The sequence below is a fragment of the Pelmatolapia mariae genome, linkage group LG9 (assembly GCF_036321145.2).
Source record: "Pelmatolapia mariae isolate MD_Pm_ZW linkage group LG9, Pm_UMD_F_2, whole genome shotgun sequence".
In the NCBI taxonomy this organism is placed as follows: domain Eukaryota; kingdom Metazoa; phylum Chordata; class Actinopteri; order Cichliformes; family Cichlidae; genus Pelmatolapia; species Pelmatolapia mariae.
Genome location: NC_086235.1, coordinates 10,150,847 through 10,169,863, shown reverse-complemented (window position 1 = coordinate 10,169,863; position 19,017 = coordinate 10,150,847). Strand labels below are relative to the sequence as shown.

Below are 19,017 nucleotides of genomic sequence, written 5' to 3'. Positions count from 1 at the left end.
TGTAGTTGGTCCATGAGCCAGTCGCGGAGAACATTGAAATTATAACACACAAAGAGATGAAGTGAAACCGAGAGATAAAAACAATGAAAAGTGTCACTGCAGCCGCTTTCTGTACTCGTCATGCTTTGCTTTATGATCTTTGAAGATATTCAAAGGTCGTGGAGACCAAAATAGAGCTAAAACTAAAGTTTCTGTGGGCTTCTGTGTGAACAGAAAATTAGATATTATAAGTTTATAAGATTCTGCTGTCCTGAAGTGAACAAAAATAAATTGTTCTTCAATAAATCAAACACTTTTTGTCATGGGGTATATCTGCTTTTTCAAAATGCTTTCACAATTAACTTTGGTTTTCAAGCCATCTCCTGCTTGTTGTTTCTCTCTTTTGAGACATCATTGATTCTCCAACATGCACTTTCACTTTGTTCTCGCTAGTTTGTTACATCTGCACGTTGGTGGTAATGGCTTGTTATAATAGCTTTTGATGCCATGCAATTGATCAGTCGAACTAGGATTTATGTCCTATTCAGATCGAGTGGGATGGATGGTAGAGACGGAAAGGATTTCCATGTTGTTTGTCTAAACATTATATACTATGTGTTGTGCACAGACAATACATCAGTTCGGATATACCACCAACAACAAATTTGATGTGAGGCACTCGCAGTGTTTGGTTTCAGGTATTTGCATTGCATTACATGCCACATTGGACACTTTGAAGGAAAAATTTGCTTTTTAACTTAAGGAAACAACATTTACAAGTCAAAACCTGCTGAAACTACCGTGACTTCAATGTGCGGTATAATCTTCAGATAATGGTTCCAGGAAGTTATCCATAAAACATGTGGAAAACAATGCATATAACACGTGAGCTGCAGCAGAACCCTGCAGTGTGCATGTAATTAATTTGCTCCTGCTAGAATTGTGTGTCAGAACACCAATAAGCTTAAACATTGTGAAAATTCACAGACAATGTGAATAATGTTGATAATCTCTAGAGAATACCAAAGTCAGCTTCCTTGTATTAATCTTGTTGTGGGAGAAAAAGTCAGGTTTAAAGGCCTGAAAGTGAAATTTTGATGGCCGGACTACTGAGGGAAGCATCTGTGAAACAGGCGAGACTCATGGTGACAGTAGCCCAATGAGAGAAAAACTGATGACAGGGTGTTACAGGACCTAGAGGATTTGCTGCTACCATCTGGTTGACCACCATGACATGGAATACTGCAAATGTTTTGTCAGATGGCGCTGACATCTCATAGATACAACTCATAAGGTGTTCTCTGGCATCTGTCCCTCGACACAACAACCAAAGAAATGTCAAGAAACTGGTCCTCGGCATTTAAAGGCTGGAGGGGTGGCATTGAAGTAATTTGCATGTTTTGTGTTTCGCACTTTGTCTTGCTTTGTTTTCACTTCTCTTTTACTGTCACAGTAAGAGTTAGGCATTAGGCACCAAAAAATTGCTGTTGGTTTGGGAAAGGATTTTGTTTTGTTTTGTTTTGTTTTGTTTTTTTCAAACATCCACCCATTGTGATTAAATGTGATGCTAAGAGCTCTTTTTTTGTAAACAATGATTTCTGATGAGTTGGATGTGAGAAATCTATCCCGGTATTACCAAAAACAACATTTAACACTTTAGGAATGAGGGTGGGCTGGATTGCCAGTTACCACAGGCAATCAATAGGTATTGTTCATTGTCATGTTGAATACTCATACTACATTATGGCCAAAGTTTCAAAGAATAAGGTCTCAGATGTATTTTGCCAATACATCTGCAGGAATATATAGTAGATTTGGCAGTGTGGTTCTATTCTGCGGTCTAGCATGGAACGTATGATGCAGGGAGTATGTTGACACCAATAATCCAATTAAACAACGTTAATTCTGTTAATCTGGATGCAATGGTTTCAGTAGGAGAAACATTTTATCACTTGTCCAAGTGACCTCTTCAGTCATCTGACTTATGGTTACAATCAAAACCAGCACCAGTGCATCACCTGTGCTTCTTAAATTGCAACTCATGGCAATGCAACCAGCATTACATTGCATGAGGCAGCAAGAGTATCAAAGACCAGCAGAGAACAGATGAGGTATCAGAAACCAACAATACTGATGCTGATAAAGTCAGGTGGAGTATGAAAAGAAGAAGGTGAAGTTCAGGTGGGTTGCAAAGTGGCTTGTAGGCTAAAAAAGCTTAACTTGGCCAACTTTCTATATATACGAGCTACAGAATAAATTTTTTAGACTAGTTTTAGAGTTTGTTTTTTAAGCTTGTGTCTATATAATGTCAAAGAGAAAATCCTTAATATGGTCATTCCCAAGCTCCCAAGGAGAAGTGGAGAGGAAGGTCAGCTTACAGTGGCTTGCAAAAGTATTCGGCCCCCTTGAACTTTTCCACATTTTGTCACATTACAACCACAAACATGAATCAATTTTATTGGAATTCCACGTGAAAGACCAATACAAAGTGGTGTACACGTGAGAAGTGGAACGAAAATCATACATGATTCCAAACATGTTTTACAAATAAATAACTGAAAAGTGGGGTGTGCATAATTATTCAGCCCCCTGAGCTAATACTTTGTAGAACCACCTTTTGCTGCAATTACAGCTGCCAGTCTTTTAGGGTATGTCTCTTCCAGCTTTGCACATCTAGAGACTGAAATTCTTGCCCATTCTTCTTTGCAAAACAGCTCCAGCTCAGTCAGATTAGATGGACAGCGTTTGTGAGCAGCAGTTTTCAGATCTTGCCACAGATTCTCGATTGGATTTAGATCTGGACTTTGGCTGGGCCATTCTAACACATGGATATGTTTTGTTTTAAACCACTCCATTGTTGCCCTGGCTTTATGTTCAGGGTCGTTGTGCTGCTGGAAGGTGAACCTCCGCCCCAGTCTCACGTCTTTTGCAGACTCCAAGAGGTTTTCTTCCAAGATTGCCCTGTATTTGGCTCACATTCATCTTCCCATCAACTCTGACCAGCTTCCCTGTCCCTGCTGAAGAGAAGCACCCCCAGAGCATGATGCTGCCACCACCATATTTGACAGTGGGGATGGTGTGTTCAGAGTGATGTGCAGTGTTAGTTTTCCGCCACACATAGCGTTTTGCATTCTGGCCAAAAAGTTCCATTTTGGTCTCATCTGACCAGACCACCTTCTTCCACATGTTTGCTGTGTCCCCCACATGGCTTGTGGCAAACTGAAAACGGGACTTCTTATGGTTTTCTGTTAACAATGGCTTTCTTCTTGCCACTCTTCCATAAAGGCCAACTTTGTGCAGTGCACGACTAATAGTTGTCCTATGGACAGATTCCCCCACCTGAGCTGTAGATCTCTGCAGCTCGTCCAGAGTCACCATGGGCCTCTTGGCTGCATTTCTGATCAGCGCTCTCCTTGTTCGGCCTGTGAGTTTAGGTGGACGGCCTTGTCTTGGTAGGTTTACAGTTGTGCCATACTCCTTCCATTTCTGAATGATCGCTTGAACAGTGCTCCGTGGGATGTTCAAGGCTTAGGAAATCTTTTTGTAGCCTAAGCCAGCTTTAAATTTCTCACTAACTTTATCTTTGACCTGTCTGCGGTCTAAATCCAATCGAGAATCTGTGGCAAGATCTGAAAACTGCTGTTCACAAACGCTGTCCATCTAATCTGACTGAGCTGGAGCTGTTTAGCGAAGAAGAATGGGCAAGGATTTTAGTCTGTAGATGTGCAAAGCTGGTAGAGACATACCCTAAAAGACTGGCAGCTGTAATTGCAGCAAAAGGTGGTTCTACAAAGTATTGACTCAGGGGGCTGAATAATTACGCACACCCCACTTTTCAGTTATTTATTTGTAAAAAATGTTTGGAATCATGTATGATTTTCGTTCCACTTCTCACGTGTACACCACTTTGTATTGGTCTTTCACGTGGAATTCCAATAAAATTGATTCATGTTTGTGGTTGTAATGTGACAAAATGTGGAAAAGTTCAAGGGGGCCGAATACTTTTGCAAGCCACTGTATATAGAAAGGAGCTAAAAGGTCTGGCTTCAGGCAATTAATCAGCTGAGAAACTTCACCAAGGCTTAGTAGACAATAAATAAAATAATAAATCATTGTTTTAAGCTGGGACTCATGCAAAGCCACCCTAGTAGAGACAAAAATATAGACCTAAAAATAAGCAGGTCTCCTTTTTTGTTATACGTAGCTAGTATGGTAATACTGTTTTTGCTGTTACAGAGAGAAAGAATAATCAAACAGCAAAAATCTAAAGTATAGGATCACGTGTACACATGATGCGTAAAAACACCTTTAACAATACCTTCGTTTGTTAGTGGGAATGAAAGCTAGGAAGTGTATTTGCTGGAAAGCTAAGTGCAACACAAAGATTCAAAGAGTCTGTGTCCCTATAGATGACAGAAAGGGCAACAATTGCTGCAGCTGCTGCTGTTATTGCTGTGGCATTGGTATCTGAATCTAAAAGGAGGTGTGTTTTCAAGCGAAGTATAATTTGATGCAGAACGGGCCAATGCCATTCAAAGTACAGCAGCAGAATTGTCAGCGGGGTTAAGGAATTGAAGCTGCACTTATCTCCGGTGACTTGACATAAATTGATGTAAGACTTTAAATCCGAGACTTCTTCAGACTTTGATTCGGGGGCATATGACGAGCTCGGGTTTCATTTAAGTCATCGGAAACGCTTCTGAGCCCGCGGGGACATGAGCGGTTTGATTTTTATCTGGTTTCCAATGACTCAATACCTTCAATTAAGCCCAATTAGACTTGTTTAAGGACAGTTAATTATTAATCAGCCAAGGGAGAAGCAAATATTTACTTATTCATCATACATATTTCTTGTTTTGTTCATGATTATTTTATGAGCCAATTTTCTTATAATGTGAAGTCATGTGTGCTGCATTCTAATGTAACAGGCTGAAGTCTGCTGGGGATGTTCGGGCCACAATCCTTTATCCAAGCTTCAGACAGTCTGTTGATAAAACCCAGTAAAGAGAAAAGACCACAAAGTTAATAGACTATCACTCCCCCTAAAAAGAACTGATTGTACTGCTCAGGGGGGTCACATACACAGTGAGAGGGGTTGCAGCCAATGTGAGAACAAAAGAATAAAGTGGGGAAAAGTGAGTGGAGCGAAAGAGTGTATTTTGAGTCCTGCGGGTTAATTCAGTGCCTTTCAGCTACAATTGCCGTGTCTAAACATTCATGAGCCGTACAGGGATGGATGAAGGGAGAGAGGGAGGGAGGGAGAAATGAGGGGAATGGATGGAGCAACAGCACAGCGCTCAGACACAAGAGGGAGAGCTGTGTGTGAGCTCATCCACAGCGCTCTGAGCAGGTAGAGCGAGCACAGGAGACAGAGAGAGAGCGTGCAGGAGGAGGAAAGTGAAAGAAGGAGAGAGAAAGGGAGTCTGTCTCCTCACCTGAAGATTACTTTGTCTCACACTTCATTCACCCCGAGTGCTGGAAGGAGCAGCGAGGTAGGAGCTGAGTTCATCAGGAGTTGCCAGCGCTTGCTCTCTGGTCTTTTTCTTTTCTTTTTTTAAAATCCCCTCTTGCCTGGTCTTCCCTGCGCAGGGGGTCAGCTGGACTTTTCTCTGCAAGAAAAAACCCACAGTGGAAAGACTGAGATAGAGAAACCAACACGTCGGGAAGGAAAGTGAGAAAATTGCAGTAAATCCCAGTGTCTGCGAAGGAAAAGAAGTTCAGAGAAGCTCCAAAAGGTAAGGATTTTAATTTATTCCTCTCTTTTCCAAATCATCTAATAAAAACATAATTATCAGAACAACCTGTAACAAGGTAAGTCAAATCCTTGCATTTTAAGATCTTGTGCAGAGTGCGTCTTCGTCCAGTGGGTGTGTATTACAGCCATCATTTACGGACTTCGAGGAGAAGCAGCAATGTGCACTTGCGGTGGCAGGAAGTTGACTCAGGAGGATGGGTTAATAATACAAGAAAAAGCAGAGGGACAGCTCGAAGTACAGTGACAGAAACAGGGAAAAATACATGAGTGTGAAGGAGAGTTGAACTGAAAGACAGAGAAAGGGAGAGGGGAATAGGAGGAGGAGGGATAGAGTGGAGTGGCGGGGGCTCGCTGGCAGCCAATTCAGTAACCAAGGCAGCTGACATGAGGGAGAGCCAACAGGGGGACAGTGGGATTTCTATTTTTCACCCTTGCCGAGATACGCCGGGGCTCTGCCAAGTCCCCTGCCTCATCCCCCATGGATAAAGATTTCATTGTGTGCTGCTGTGACTGAATTCATTAAGCATCTACATGTACTCTCCCCTGGCCGCACTACTCTCGTACGCTCCTTCCTCTTTCCAGCTTATACTCACTCTACACGACCGCTCCTCCTCTCTCGCTTTCATTGTAGTCTCAATTGGCCCAGCTCAACTTGTGTTGCATCAACAGTTGTATTTTTTTTCCCCAAAGCTCTGTAGTGGATGATACTGTGAACACAATTTTGGCAAGAATGACCCCAAAGTTTATTAAGCCTGGCTTCAGGATGCCACATGGGGTCGCTCGATGCAGGTTGGGGGGGGTATGGGAGATTTATTACATGGCAGCTTGGGAACTTTGCTGGCATTAATAACAAGAAAGGCTGTGAAATCCTGCTAAAACATGAAAAAGTGCAACATTGCAGTGGCTACCAATTATATCAGCAACATTTTTATACTACAGTGGATCACATAAGTGTGTTTTTGTGTTCCTTAGTCTTATTTAGCTCATGTCCACAAAAATGCTTTTGTTTGCTGTCATCAGTTTTTAGCTTATGTCTCAGGGCAAAAGCAGCAAAACGCCACCTGATGAAAATAGCAGATTTACAAGAGCTTATAAATAGACGTAAATGAAAGCTAATGCTGTTCTGTTTTTTTCTGGATGTTTGCATTTGCTAACAAACAAATCAGTGTGTTGCTTGCAGCTCGTTTGTGCTGCCCCCAAGTGGGCAAAAAGCTTGTTGCCGTAGTTTTCGGTTGGTGTTTTTTGTTTCCTTTTGCTCATTCGTGTGGTCAACACACACAGAAAAAAAAAAATGTTTGACAACTGACAGAAAGATTGTTATTAGTTGTCAAGTAATTGGTCCGAAAGAAAAAGATGAGTTTGTCTGCCAGCAAGCTCACGCGAAGGCTAACAAGAAAAAATGCATTAAATTTAGTGAAACGGCAAAACAATGCATTCAATTAAAATTTATCTAATAAAAAATAGTCAATAACTGTGCTCAGAGCTATTTTATCACCCCAAAATTGTCCCCCAGAGTTTATGTTAATTTCTCAAACTTTTATTCGACCCCATCTCTGACTTTAGGGAATCTTTAATTAGTTTCTAGAAGCAGTGACACTAGTGATTCTTGACAACATTAATTAAAAATTGTTTTTCTTTAAAAAAAAAAAAATCACAATTTATTCAAAAGGTCACGCTGAAAATGAAGGTACTGCTTCATTAAAAAGGAGAACGATTGAAGTAAAAGAAAGCTCGATTCAGATGTTGCTCACTTTTTGTGCATTAGCCTTCCCCTGCCTTTCTCTCCACACTGAAGACCATGTCATCACCCTTTAGGTAAAAGGCTAGTATAGCCTTTATGGGCTCCTTATTGTTTCCAAGATGTGAGGCGCTTCGCTTGTGGTGAAATCAATAGCCCAGTAAATTCTTAATTGAATGACTGCAGGGCTTGGAGCCTGATGGTGCTTTATGGGCTACCAGAAGGCGCCTTTGAGAACAGACAAAATAACAAGGACCCTGCTGGCATTGTTGTGGTCTGGGAAGCAACGTCATGTCAATCAGCCAGGCCTGGCAGGCAACAGCGGCTGTGGGACGGCGTTAGTGCTTGTACACCTGCCATGTTATGCTTGAGTTGAAGCGGGTGTCACTTTACCTCTAATTAGCTTTTCTTCCTTTGAAATACTTTTTATGGCTCATTTGATCATCACGCAGTACATTTTCTCAGTGCTATTTGACACCGCGGAGCCGTGTCACAGGTACTGTTGCTGTGATCGAAGATGGAAAACCGCCTCTGGGGTTTAAAATTTGGAACACGACCAGATATGTTTCGTGCACCGGAAACACCTGCGTGGTATAGTGTGGTGGTGCGGATCCTTTTGTCGGAGTTGTAAGTCATCTGTCTGAGCTACTGATGGATTGTCTTGACCTCGGGGCGCTCGCTGCCACTTCAGCAGAAACAAAAGACTACGATGCATACTTTTGGCCAATTTGTTAAATGTCACACTCGTTTAACACTGCAGTGTTTCACCCATCAGTTTGTTAACTAGTTGGGATGAGACAGTCATAGGCGATTTTTAATCAAGTCCAAATCTTCAAATATTTTCTTTATTCGGAATAAAAAAGCTGCTTGCTAATTGTTTTTTATTATCCTCAACATCATCATCATTATTATTATACTGTAACAAAATAATTCCTCAAATCTGGGATAAATGTAGTATTGTATAGTTGATGCATTAAGTAATATCATGAAAACTGGTATTCTCTGAGCCATTCTTGCTCAATGGCAAAGATCTCTTTTGGCAGAAGAGCGGCTCTGGTAGTCATAGAGTGCTGAAAAGCTTATTTCATGGGGGTCCTGCACGAGCCAGTTTCTGCAACTAGTATCCAGCATTAGTTCTCAGCTCTCTCACTCTCAGCTGCAATCGGCCAGCTAGAACAGGTATAAAAATGGGCAGGGCTACATTTGCTTCTGGTGTTTATTGCTCATTGCAAGTGGTGCTGAATATCAGGTCATGAACAACAGCTACAAACTTCAGAGAAACTCTAGGCAGCAGAGTCTGTCACGACACCTCTTCTTCACATATTTAACAAACTCCAGCGATGTGCACTAAGTTGCTGGGTGTTATCTTTGAAAGTGAATATTGCATGTTTTTGTGGGCTGTTTCTGATCTGAACCCCCAAAAAAGGAAAATACTAAAAGTATTCACTGAAATTTGTTTTATGTTTTGAACTAAATATTCAGAAACCATAAAGTGATCAATTTGGTAAATGGTGTTGAAACAAGGCTCTTTGCTTCATTCTTTAACGGCAGAAACAATAGAGCCCACATTTGTACATTCAGATTTGATGCTTTAGGATATATTTGCTAACTTTGTGTTCATTGCACTTACCAGTACATAGCCTTATCCACACCAGCCAAGTGCAATAATATGCAAAAACTGGAAATATTCATATAAAATAGGCTGATAAAAACCAGTTTCATTCAACAACCTCACACTGACTGCGATTAAAAGAGAACATTTTATCACAAACTTTAGCAAAGAGCAGGACTATTTATGCTTTCGAATTTGCATGTTTTTTTACAAAAACAGTCACATTTTACAGTTTAGACCCTGAACTCTAAAGTAAGCAAAGTTTCTCGATATTTCGTTTCCCCATTAGCTTGATTAGCACCATGTAAGCAAAGAAATTATGTCTTTCTTAAGCCACACTGGTGTGCCTTGACGCACCATTGGGAAACCGCTGCATGAGGGGGCACAGCTCAATTGGAGGTCAATCCATAGCAGGTGGAGAATCTTTTATGTAAGGGATATCATGACAGGAATGCAATAGGAGCTTGGTAGCACCCGCAGCATCCATACGACGAACAGCTACATGAATTATATATGTGCAAAATGTTAATGCTGTAAATATAAAATATACACACATAGTGTGACTACTCGATGGTAAACAGGAAAGCCTGACTTATGTGGCAAACATTTATAATAAAACAAGCACTATCAATACTGTAATTTACACCACACATACAAAGACTCTTTTTTTAAATCATACCACTCAACAGCACCGTTATCTGGAAAATCAACAATGATCCAATAACAAGCATGGATCATTGTTGATGATAAACAAACACGAGACAACAGCAGCTATGCACTGGCTGTTATAAAAGCGCGTTTTAGTAAATAGCCATCCATGAAATAGTCTTGAGCTCTACTGATTTGTCTCCCGAATATGATTTCTCATTTGTCCGGTCTCATATGTGCTCATTATCCTTTTCTCCATATTTAAAAGGTGAAAATTGTCACCTTCAAAGGCTGAGGCCTTGGTGGTGGAGCTATTTACACCAGAGACTGAAGTTCAAGTCTTCAGATTTCACAGACGTTCATACTCCATTCGTATTGTTTTTTTGTTTTTTTTTAAATATGTTACAAAATAAAAATATGTCACTTGGTTATCTTTAGGCATTAAAAACTACTGGGTTAGGTTTAATATAGAAAAACTACTGTATTTTCCACACTATAAGGCGCACTTAAAATCCTTTACTTTAAAAAAAAATCGACATTGCGCCTTATGTATGAATTCTGGTTGTGCTTACTGACCTCGAACCAATTTTATGTGGTGCACGGCACTCAAAAATCTGTCAAAAATGTTTTAGTACGACTTTGGTAAGCTACGAAACCGCACCGCTTGATGGATTACGGCTACCATTGTCAGGAGCCTCGCGGAGTAATCTGGGTCCAAAACTCCGTCTGCTTTAGGCCCAAAGTCAAACAAACACTGCAGCATCACTGAGAGGTAAAAACTGTCTAAATTCTTTCATCTTTAACAAAATGATCAACGTTGCTGCTTTACCAGGTGTAACAATTAAGTTTAACATTCAGGCATCCATGAAAACAGAATTTATTAAATTTAACACAGTTAGAAGTTAGCAGGAAGTTAGCTCGCTAGTTTCCACCTAAACATGATATACCATGTTCTGACTGAGAGACTTCTGAAAAAGTTAAAAGGTACAGCTCTGCTATCACTTCCAACATAAATGAACAGAGAAAACTAAACAGCAGTGACGTTTGTAGGGTTACTGAAGTTGGGCTAGCTGGTATATAATGATGTGTTACGTGATCGCTAGCTAACACAGCTATGTTAGCATAACATAAACAGTGAAGCTGGAGGAGGGAGGATGAATGCTAATGCTTGTTTTGCTTGATGCGCCTTATAATCAGGTGCGCCTTATTGGCTGAAAAATACGGTAGTTGGTTAGGTGTAGACATTAAAAACATCTTGATACTATTTTGAGTTTAGGCATTACAAGAACTTTGTTCGGTTTACTCACTGAAAGTCACTAGGGTTGGTTTAGGCACAAAAAATTAGTTGGTTTGGCAATAAAAATGACATGGTTATGTTTAGGCACTGAAACTACTTGGTTCGATATTGCAATGAAAACTACTTTTCCACAAGAGATTTCTCTGTTTAGGCATTACAAGAACGTAGTAGATTTTGAAATTGGAAACACTCTGTTAGGTTTTAGAGAAGACCTTCATAAAGAAATAGCAAAGGTACTTTGGCTGTAATAATGTAGACTAAAAATGGTCCTTTTTTTGCTTCATTGAGAAATCAATTTTATGCCCAAATTGGCATTCAGATAGATATTTACAGTTGCACCTACCCACCAAAGTCCACAATTTCCACTGTTAAACATCCATCTATCCATCCATTCTTTTCCACTTATCATTATCAGGGTTGAACCCAGGCTGGAGCCTATCCCAGCGATCACAGGGCCAGAGGCGGGGTACACCAAGGACAAGTCACCAGTCTGTCGCAGGGCTAACACAGAGAGAGAAACAACTATTTGCACTCACATTCACACCTACCGGCAATCTAGAATTACCAATAACACCTGACAAACTACATGAAAGTGGTTTTATGCATTGGTTTCTCTGAAATAAGATATGTGGTTCTCTTTGATCACTCCACAGTCTATGATCACTTCACATCCCCAGAGACTTTGGACAAGTTAAACTTGGTGCTGTTATTCAAGCTAACATTTTCAAGTTCAGTAACTGTCAGCTGACAGGTTGACAGTTGACAAGGTTGTGCTGACGTTGGAAATGTAACTTTGTTGTTGGCTACATGTACTGCTAGTTTCACAAAGAAGTTTTTGCAAGAGTTTCTGCTACAACCAGTTCTGCCCGGGGAGATGCTGTTACTGTTTTAGCCATGATTGCTGGAAGCAGGAGAAGCCTCTGTGCATCTACACCTGCTTATGATTTCAAACAAATAGGCAAAAAAACTCTAGGACCTCTGGTCCTGCACCACATTAGCAGTCAGAACCTGCACATTGCCAGAAGCATCTGTTTAGCGGTTAAAGAAAAGGCACATAGTGAACAAATGGACTCAGGCAGCTAGAAAGTACAACTACAATTTAAACTGTCAGTGCCAACACAGCTAATATAGCTCTGCATCCTTAAAGAACACCTACAGCAAGTAATAAGTCCATTCCCATGGTATTCAGAGTTTTTAAATACAGGAAATATTCTCACTTTCCACCTCAGTGTATATACACTGCTATATTATCCATCGCTTTGTGCCACATGTGTGCACACAGCTGATAGTTCGGTTGTTCATTGGAACAAATTCTTCAATACCTGATCACGCACCAAATGATGCAGGTTTTCATTTCATTGAGCTGGTCCTGCAGCTCCCTCCAAACTCAGATGGTGAATTATTCCATGCCCTCCTGGGTTGAAGAAAGCAATCATGTTTTTTTTTTCTTTTTTTTTTTTCTGGGACTGACTCTCAGGCAATGGATCTATTCAAAATGAGAGTTGCTTACAGTAATAGACAGAAACACCTCATCTTGAAAAATTAATTTGAATTGATTCCCCGTAGTCTTTCCCCCCACTGGTCTGACAGGGTTTTGAGAAGGAAATTTTCAACATTCAAGGCCACATGTAAAAATCAATGTCTAAATGAAGCTGATCGGAGAGATGAGCTTTCTCTCTCAGTGGTCCTCACTGGAGCCAGGAGGGAAAAGTGAGCACATAAACTTTCCTTAACTGTTAAATTGTAGAGCCTGTAGAGCTGTTTTCACAGAGTGCTTGATAGATATTAATCAGACATTTGAGCATTTGTGAACCATACCCAAAGCCCACAAATTTAATTCAATTCAGTTCAGTTTTAATTATATAGCATCAAATCATAACAGCAGTGCCTCAAGGTGCTTTATATTAAGTTAGAGACCCTACAGTATTATATGATGTTCAGTATGTGTGTTTCTGGCTTTAGCTAATATTAGTTGATATTAATTAATATTAAATATGCATGTTTCTGACATTAGCTAAGTTTTGCTAATGATAGTTAAAATGTTTCTGGCAAAATTAACATAACGAAGAAGGGCAATCACTCAAAGTACACCTGACAGAATTGTAAATTAAATGGTGATTTTCAAAATAAAACACAATGTGAGTAAAAAGAATCTCAACTTCTCAGCTTCTATGTCTATATTTTTAACAGTTCATTCTAATGTCTTCTGGAAAACAACATTTTGAGTGGTATTCGGGTACTACAAATCCCTATGAAAATCCCTATGCAGCTTCCTTTTATCTTTAATTTCAAGGTGAGTGGCAGAATTGGGAAGATAATCATAATATTTCTAAGTCTAGTTAGAAAAACACTGGTGGGGGTTTCAGGCTTAGATCATGGAGTTTACAACACAGGCTGGTCTATGAAGAGCTCTCACAAGGGATGAGAGTCAACAGGATGATGTCAGACTGTTTTACTAATGCCAATAGAGGATTTGAGGAGACCATCACCACAATGAAATTTCACAAGTGTAATTCATGCAACAGGAAATGTGTTCACTGTCAACCTGTTCAAACATCCTATCTGCTCAGTTATCACACTCTGGATTCGATCATCGGGAAAAAAATAAAACACCTAAACTATAATCTACAATTTCATCAAAAGCAAACATCCCCTATTTAATTTTTTAACAATCCATCTTACAGGCATAGGGAAAAAATAAACAGCCAGTCGACCTTCAGAGAGGGCCAGAATGATCATCGCATTGCTTTAGGAATATAGTTCGACCTTGGTCCTGGCAGACAGTGATTACATTTTATTGGCCCCGAAAAAAGGAGCCCAATACTCACCAATGTACTCTGGCTGAATAAAATGGAGTGAGATGGCGAATGAATTATAGTCTCTGGAGTTGGTGTGCTCTAGTCAAATTTTTCTCATAGCAGTGGAGGGGATGAGCTACCATAAATCTGACCCAGACATCCATTAGGTTTCTGTACTCTGCAGTTCTCAGCATGGTGCTACTCTTTGTGAATTTCTGGTGCATTTTTCCCATACATGCAGTACGTAGTGTGCTCATATGGCTGTGCTCATTTTGCTAATGAATTACTTGAATTGTTCGTCGACCACTTTTTGGATTCAATCCATCGATTCATTTTTACAGAGAGAGAGAGACTAAAGTAAAATGAATCCAAGGACACTTGGATATTTTTCAAACAGACCCATGGAAGACTAAATCCTAACCAGAGTTAGAGCGAGATCTCTAACACTACAAAAAGCATGATGCACCACCAATTAGCCAGCATTTGAAAAGAGTAATTATTTACTTTGACACACAGCATGATCAAAACAGATCCAGTCTATTTAAAAAAAAAAGCAGGGGCATGTTTCACCAAAAAGCAGCAAGAGCCAATTCCTGCTCCTGTCATAATGCTCCATTTCTCCAAAATGATTTAAAATGTACTAAAATGTACTGCAATACATGCAATACATTCAAACTTTCAAACCTTCACTCAATATGATTTGGATTTAGGCTGATCTATTGGTCAGAAGACAATTTTATCAAAAATACATTTAGATACTAATGCTGTGTGTATAATTTCCAATGGAGTTTTACAAGCAGGAGCTAAACATTTTTAGATGACTTGGAGTAATAACCATAAAATAATGGCTTGGGTTTATACCAGCTACTGAATGCTGGGCAACCTTGGTGTTAAACTGATCACCCACAAGATGTAAACACTGGAGAATGTCTTATTTAAAAGTTCTTTTTTTATATAGAGAACAAAACACAATAAAGATTTCAACCACAAACATAAAAAATTATGTAGTTTCCATGTACGGAGAGTGAATTCCTTAACCTAGAGGGTTAGATAGCTGTGATTCTACAGAAACATCCCTGATGAGTTTATGTGCTGAATTACCAGCTCATGTTTAATAGACTATTAAGCCTATCTTGTAAATGATGAAAGGTATGTCTATGTAGGAATCAAGCAGCAGGTATGTGGCTATCAGAGACCAGAGATGGACAACAGCTAACACTTTGATACAGACAAACTGGAACTTTGCTCTGCACTCCTAGTCTTGGCCATGTTTGCCAAGTGATCTCTAGACTTGCATGATTGGTTCCTTGTAAAAGTCCTGCATGGGCGTTTCTAGCAACCATCACTCTTTAGGTGATATGTGATACTAAATCACATATCTAATTTAGTAAAGGTTTGTTGTATAATTGGAGATATTGCATTCACATTGTATTTTTAGCAAAAATTCTGCAAAAGTTCACAAGTTATTAGTGTGCTTTGAGTTGATATAGACGCCCAAAACTACTGAAGTCTTTCTTGGCTCATGGGTGAACTTTTCATTAAATACGAGAGGCAATAAAAAGAAGATTTATTTTCTGAGATATCGTGTGCTGTAACTGAAGCTGTTTTCACCTTCTTTTCATGTCCAAGCTTGATGTGAAACTTGTTACTACAGTCCTAAGAATGAGAACATTTCTTTTTGCCCGTCATCTGTTCTCAACTTCACACGTATATATGTGTGTGTGTGTGTGTGTGTGTGTGTGTGTGTGTGTGTGTGTGTGTGCGCGTGTGTGTGTGTGTTTGTGTGTATTTGAATCAGCGCAGATTGCTCATGAAATACGACCTCTGGAAAAGTTTCCTGTCCGCATTCTCCTCTTTGAACTCCAATCCATTATCTCCAGGTATCAAATTCATCCCAACAGGTGTAGTGTGGTAAATGATACGGGCTTGTGGCAGCTTGCCACAGATGCAAGGATGAAAGAGAGGATCGGGTGTCCAGTGCTGGATGCTCACAAACACACATATACACAAGCATACCGTACACATTTCACAGGGCCCCTATATTGCATTTATCACCCGCATCATCTGTAGTTGTGAGTCAAGCGTGTTTTCTTTTTTCTGCAGAATATGTACTCAAGGCTTAAAGATATATATTGTGTTGTATGATAGTTTGCTCTCTGATTGGCTGGAAAGCTTTTATCTGAACTTTCCTCGAACATTGTTTTTCTTTCATATCCTGAAGCTTCCGATCGATACAGCAAGGACCATGCAGACAAAGTCAGAAAACTAGACGCTCACATGTGTTTCTTTCCTGCTGTTTGCAAAGACAAGCTACTTGTTTGAGGTAAAACAATAAATCACTGGAAGTGAAATAGTTGTAGTTCATGCACTCTTCCCAAACTCTGCTATAGCAAATAATATCTAATCACAGTGTTGATCTGTAAGCAGCCCTCAGATATGTAATCTGAAATACTGCTGGCTGTGTCTCGTTAAAGCAATAGCTTTTGGGCTTTTAAGCTTTAATACATTTTTTTTAAAACACAGTGTATTAAATGCAGGCATCTAGCTGGTGAATGTAGTCAAGCATTTAGCAGACAAAGAGCCAGATTATTTTTTATTTTAAGCCTCTAAATGCACAGCAGAAAGACTTCTTTATGTCGAGGTCCAGCTAAAATGGTAAGAAAAGATTTAAAGAACAGTCCGTTTGAGGTCTGGGAGTCACTGTTAGGCATCATTTGAAGGTGAGACCTCCAACCTTCAACGTTTGTTGGAGGTCTTATTTAAAAAAGCCACAAACTGTCAATAACAATATTTATGAAGAGAATTATATATTTTCTGTTAAGAAATACATTTTTTTGTTGTCTCAGGGCCATGCTGTACAAATATGCTGTATATGATAAGTTATCACATTATCACATGTATCTGGACTATAAAGGCTCCAAATACAATTGTGCTTGTTTTGATTTTACTGCTTTTAACATATTTTCATATAAATAATGGACACAAGGATGTTCAGTGGAAGAAAATGTTTGCCATGTCTGTGAGGACTGTGTGATAAAAAACCATGAATCTGAGGAAAAAGTTCCAAGTAGAAGTGATAAAATAGTATTTTAAACCTTTGCTTGTATTTTAAGAGAAACAATTTCTCTTATACAAGAGTTGTCAATACAAGAGAAATTTCTCTTATTTCTCCTTTCTAAACTGAGTTGTTTTTGTCATATTTCAGGGCTTCTTCCAGAACAAAATTACTTGGTGTGCATCACAAGTTGCTGAGGGTAATCTTTGCCTTACTAGAGCTGCCTTTAAAAAACCTGGAACCTGTTCTTATGGTTGTCAGACAACTTCTCTATTTATTGATCATCATTAAGGGTATAGGGGAGGTCGTCTAGTCTTTTTGAAGGAAAGAGTTAAATATTGCTGAACTCATTTGCACACGGCTAAATAAATGTTGATTCAGTTTATGTAACAGGTGTTCTGACTGTACATCAGGGGTCATTCTAATAATGATTTATAGAGTAGACAAAACAGGGGTCAGTTACATCTTCATGTGTTTTTGCTGGCATTGAAAAATTACATTAGATTTTATTTTACAGAGTGTATAGGTTGATATCTCTCGCGAATTTAGGCCCTTTCATCTGTACAAGGTTGCTTCAGCTCATCGAGGTTTTTCGGTATTAATTTATGCACAGCTCCTTTAGGTCCCACCACAGTATTTCAGTTAAGTTTTCAGTTTATTAAGAACCTTGACTGAACCATTGTGCCACCCTTATTCTTTACTATTTCTTCCATTATGTTGGAGACTTGCCAATGGGCTTTGGATCATTGTCTGGTTGCATGGCAAAGTTTAAGCTGTTAGCCAGATGTCCTTCCATTTGATCCTGTATGACTTCATGGTCAACTTAGTGAGTGCAACGTCCTATGGCTGCAAAACAAGCCCAAGAAATCACCCATCCACCAATTTACAGTTCGTATGTGGTGTTTGTGCTGATTTACTCTGTTTGGTTTTCTCCAACCATGTTGCTGTGCATTATAGCCGAACATCTCCACTCTGGTCTTGTCTGTCCAAAGCACATTGCTACAGAAGTCTTGTGGTTTGTTCAGAATCAACTTTGCAAACCTCAGATGTGCTGCCATGTTCGTTCTCCCAGAAAGAATATGACAGAGAAGACGTGTTCTCCTGGCAACCCAAACAACTCGTTCAGTCTTTTTCTAATTGTGCTGTCATGAACTTTAGCTTTTCACAAGCTAACTGAGGCCTGTAAAGTCTGAGATGTTGCTTTTGGTTTTTTACAGTTTCTCAGTGCATTGCAACCTCTGACCTTGGGTTGAATTTGCTGGAACATCCACTGCTGGTAACACTGTGGTGTTAGCACACACCTGAATGCTTCAGACCTGTAAACTGTGAAAGCTTCTGATCTCATATAGGCCTTCACGTTTGTTAATGATCAGTTAGTCAGGTATATTTGATTAGCAGCACCTGGCTGCTACTTACCCTCTTAAATCCTGTGGAAGCATTAAGTGTGTACTTTACAGGTTTTTCACACTGCATTCACATTTTGCCTTAGTTCATGTTAAACAAACAGTGACATGGTGTAATATGTCAAGTTGTTGCTCATCTCATCTCATTTTAAGATCTGCTGTGGAGATTATTTTTTTATTATATTCTGATACGTAAAACCTTAGAACCGAAAGAGAGTGTACTTTCGTTTTCAAATGTACTTTATAAGCTGGTGCAATGTAAATGTTATGTTTGAGGCTGGCTGCCGAGCTTTAAATGAATTAGTTATAGCTCATTTATGCACCTCAGTTCGGCAGCTACATGGAGATTTTTTGGCATCAATAGGTCCCACCAGGTTCAAGAGGTGATTGTCGTTCTGCCTCTGTCCTGTCCTCCATATCCCATCTTCCATTTAATTTAGCTCCTCATCTTTTTAATGCAGCCTGGGGAACATCCCAGAATGATCTATGGGATAATCTGCCATTGCATTTAGCTGTCGAGTTTCCAGAAACTGTGCTTCACATATGTAAACAAACCAGGGTGATTAGGTCCGCTGGCAAGTTGTCCCTAATGGACATCCCTAATTCAGCCAGCAAAATGGCTGTTCCAGGCTGTTAATTTCTGTGTTTACTTTCAGTCTCACTCTACGCACCAACACGGATGAGTCGTTTGATCTCACTCCACTCAAGTTAAAAAAAAAATCCCTACCCCTG

At 39.7% G+C, this 19,017-nt stretch overlaps 1 protein-coding gene across 2 annotated transcripts in view; it reads left to right on the top strand.

The window, feature by feature from the left end:
* The first annotated feature begins 5,379 nt into the window (after window positions 1-5,379).
* The window catches only part of LOC134634101 (cadherin-20-like), a 100,865-nt gene continuing 87,227 nt past the window's right edge, over window positions 5,380-19,017 (top strand). Inside the window, exons 1-2 of one of the 2 annotated variants that reach the window (XM_063483170.1) lie at window positions 5,380-5,471; window positions 5,569-5,714. The gene's annotated coding sequence lies outside the window, so the exon portion shown is untranslated. Of the gene's footprint in view, window positions 5,715-19,017 lie in introns of both variants that reach the window. The other variant, XM_063483171.1, reaches the window with a different exon arrangement.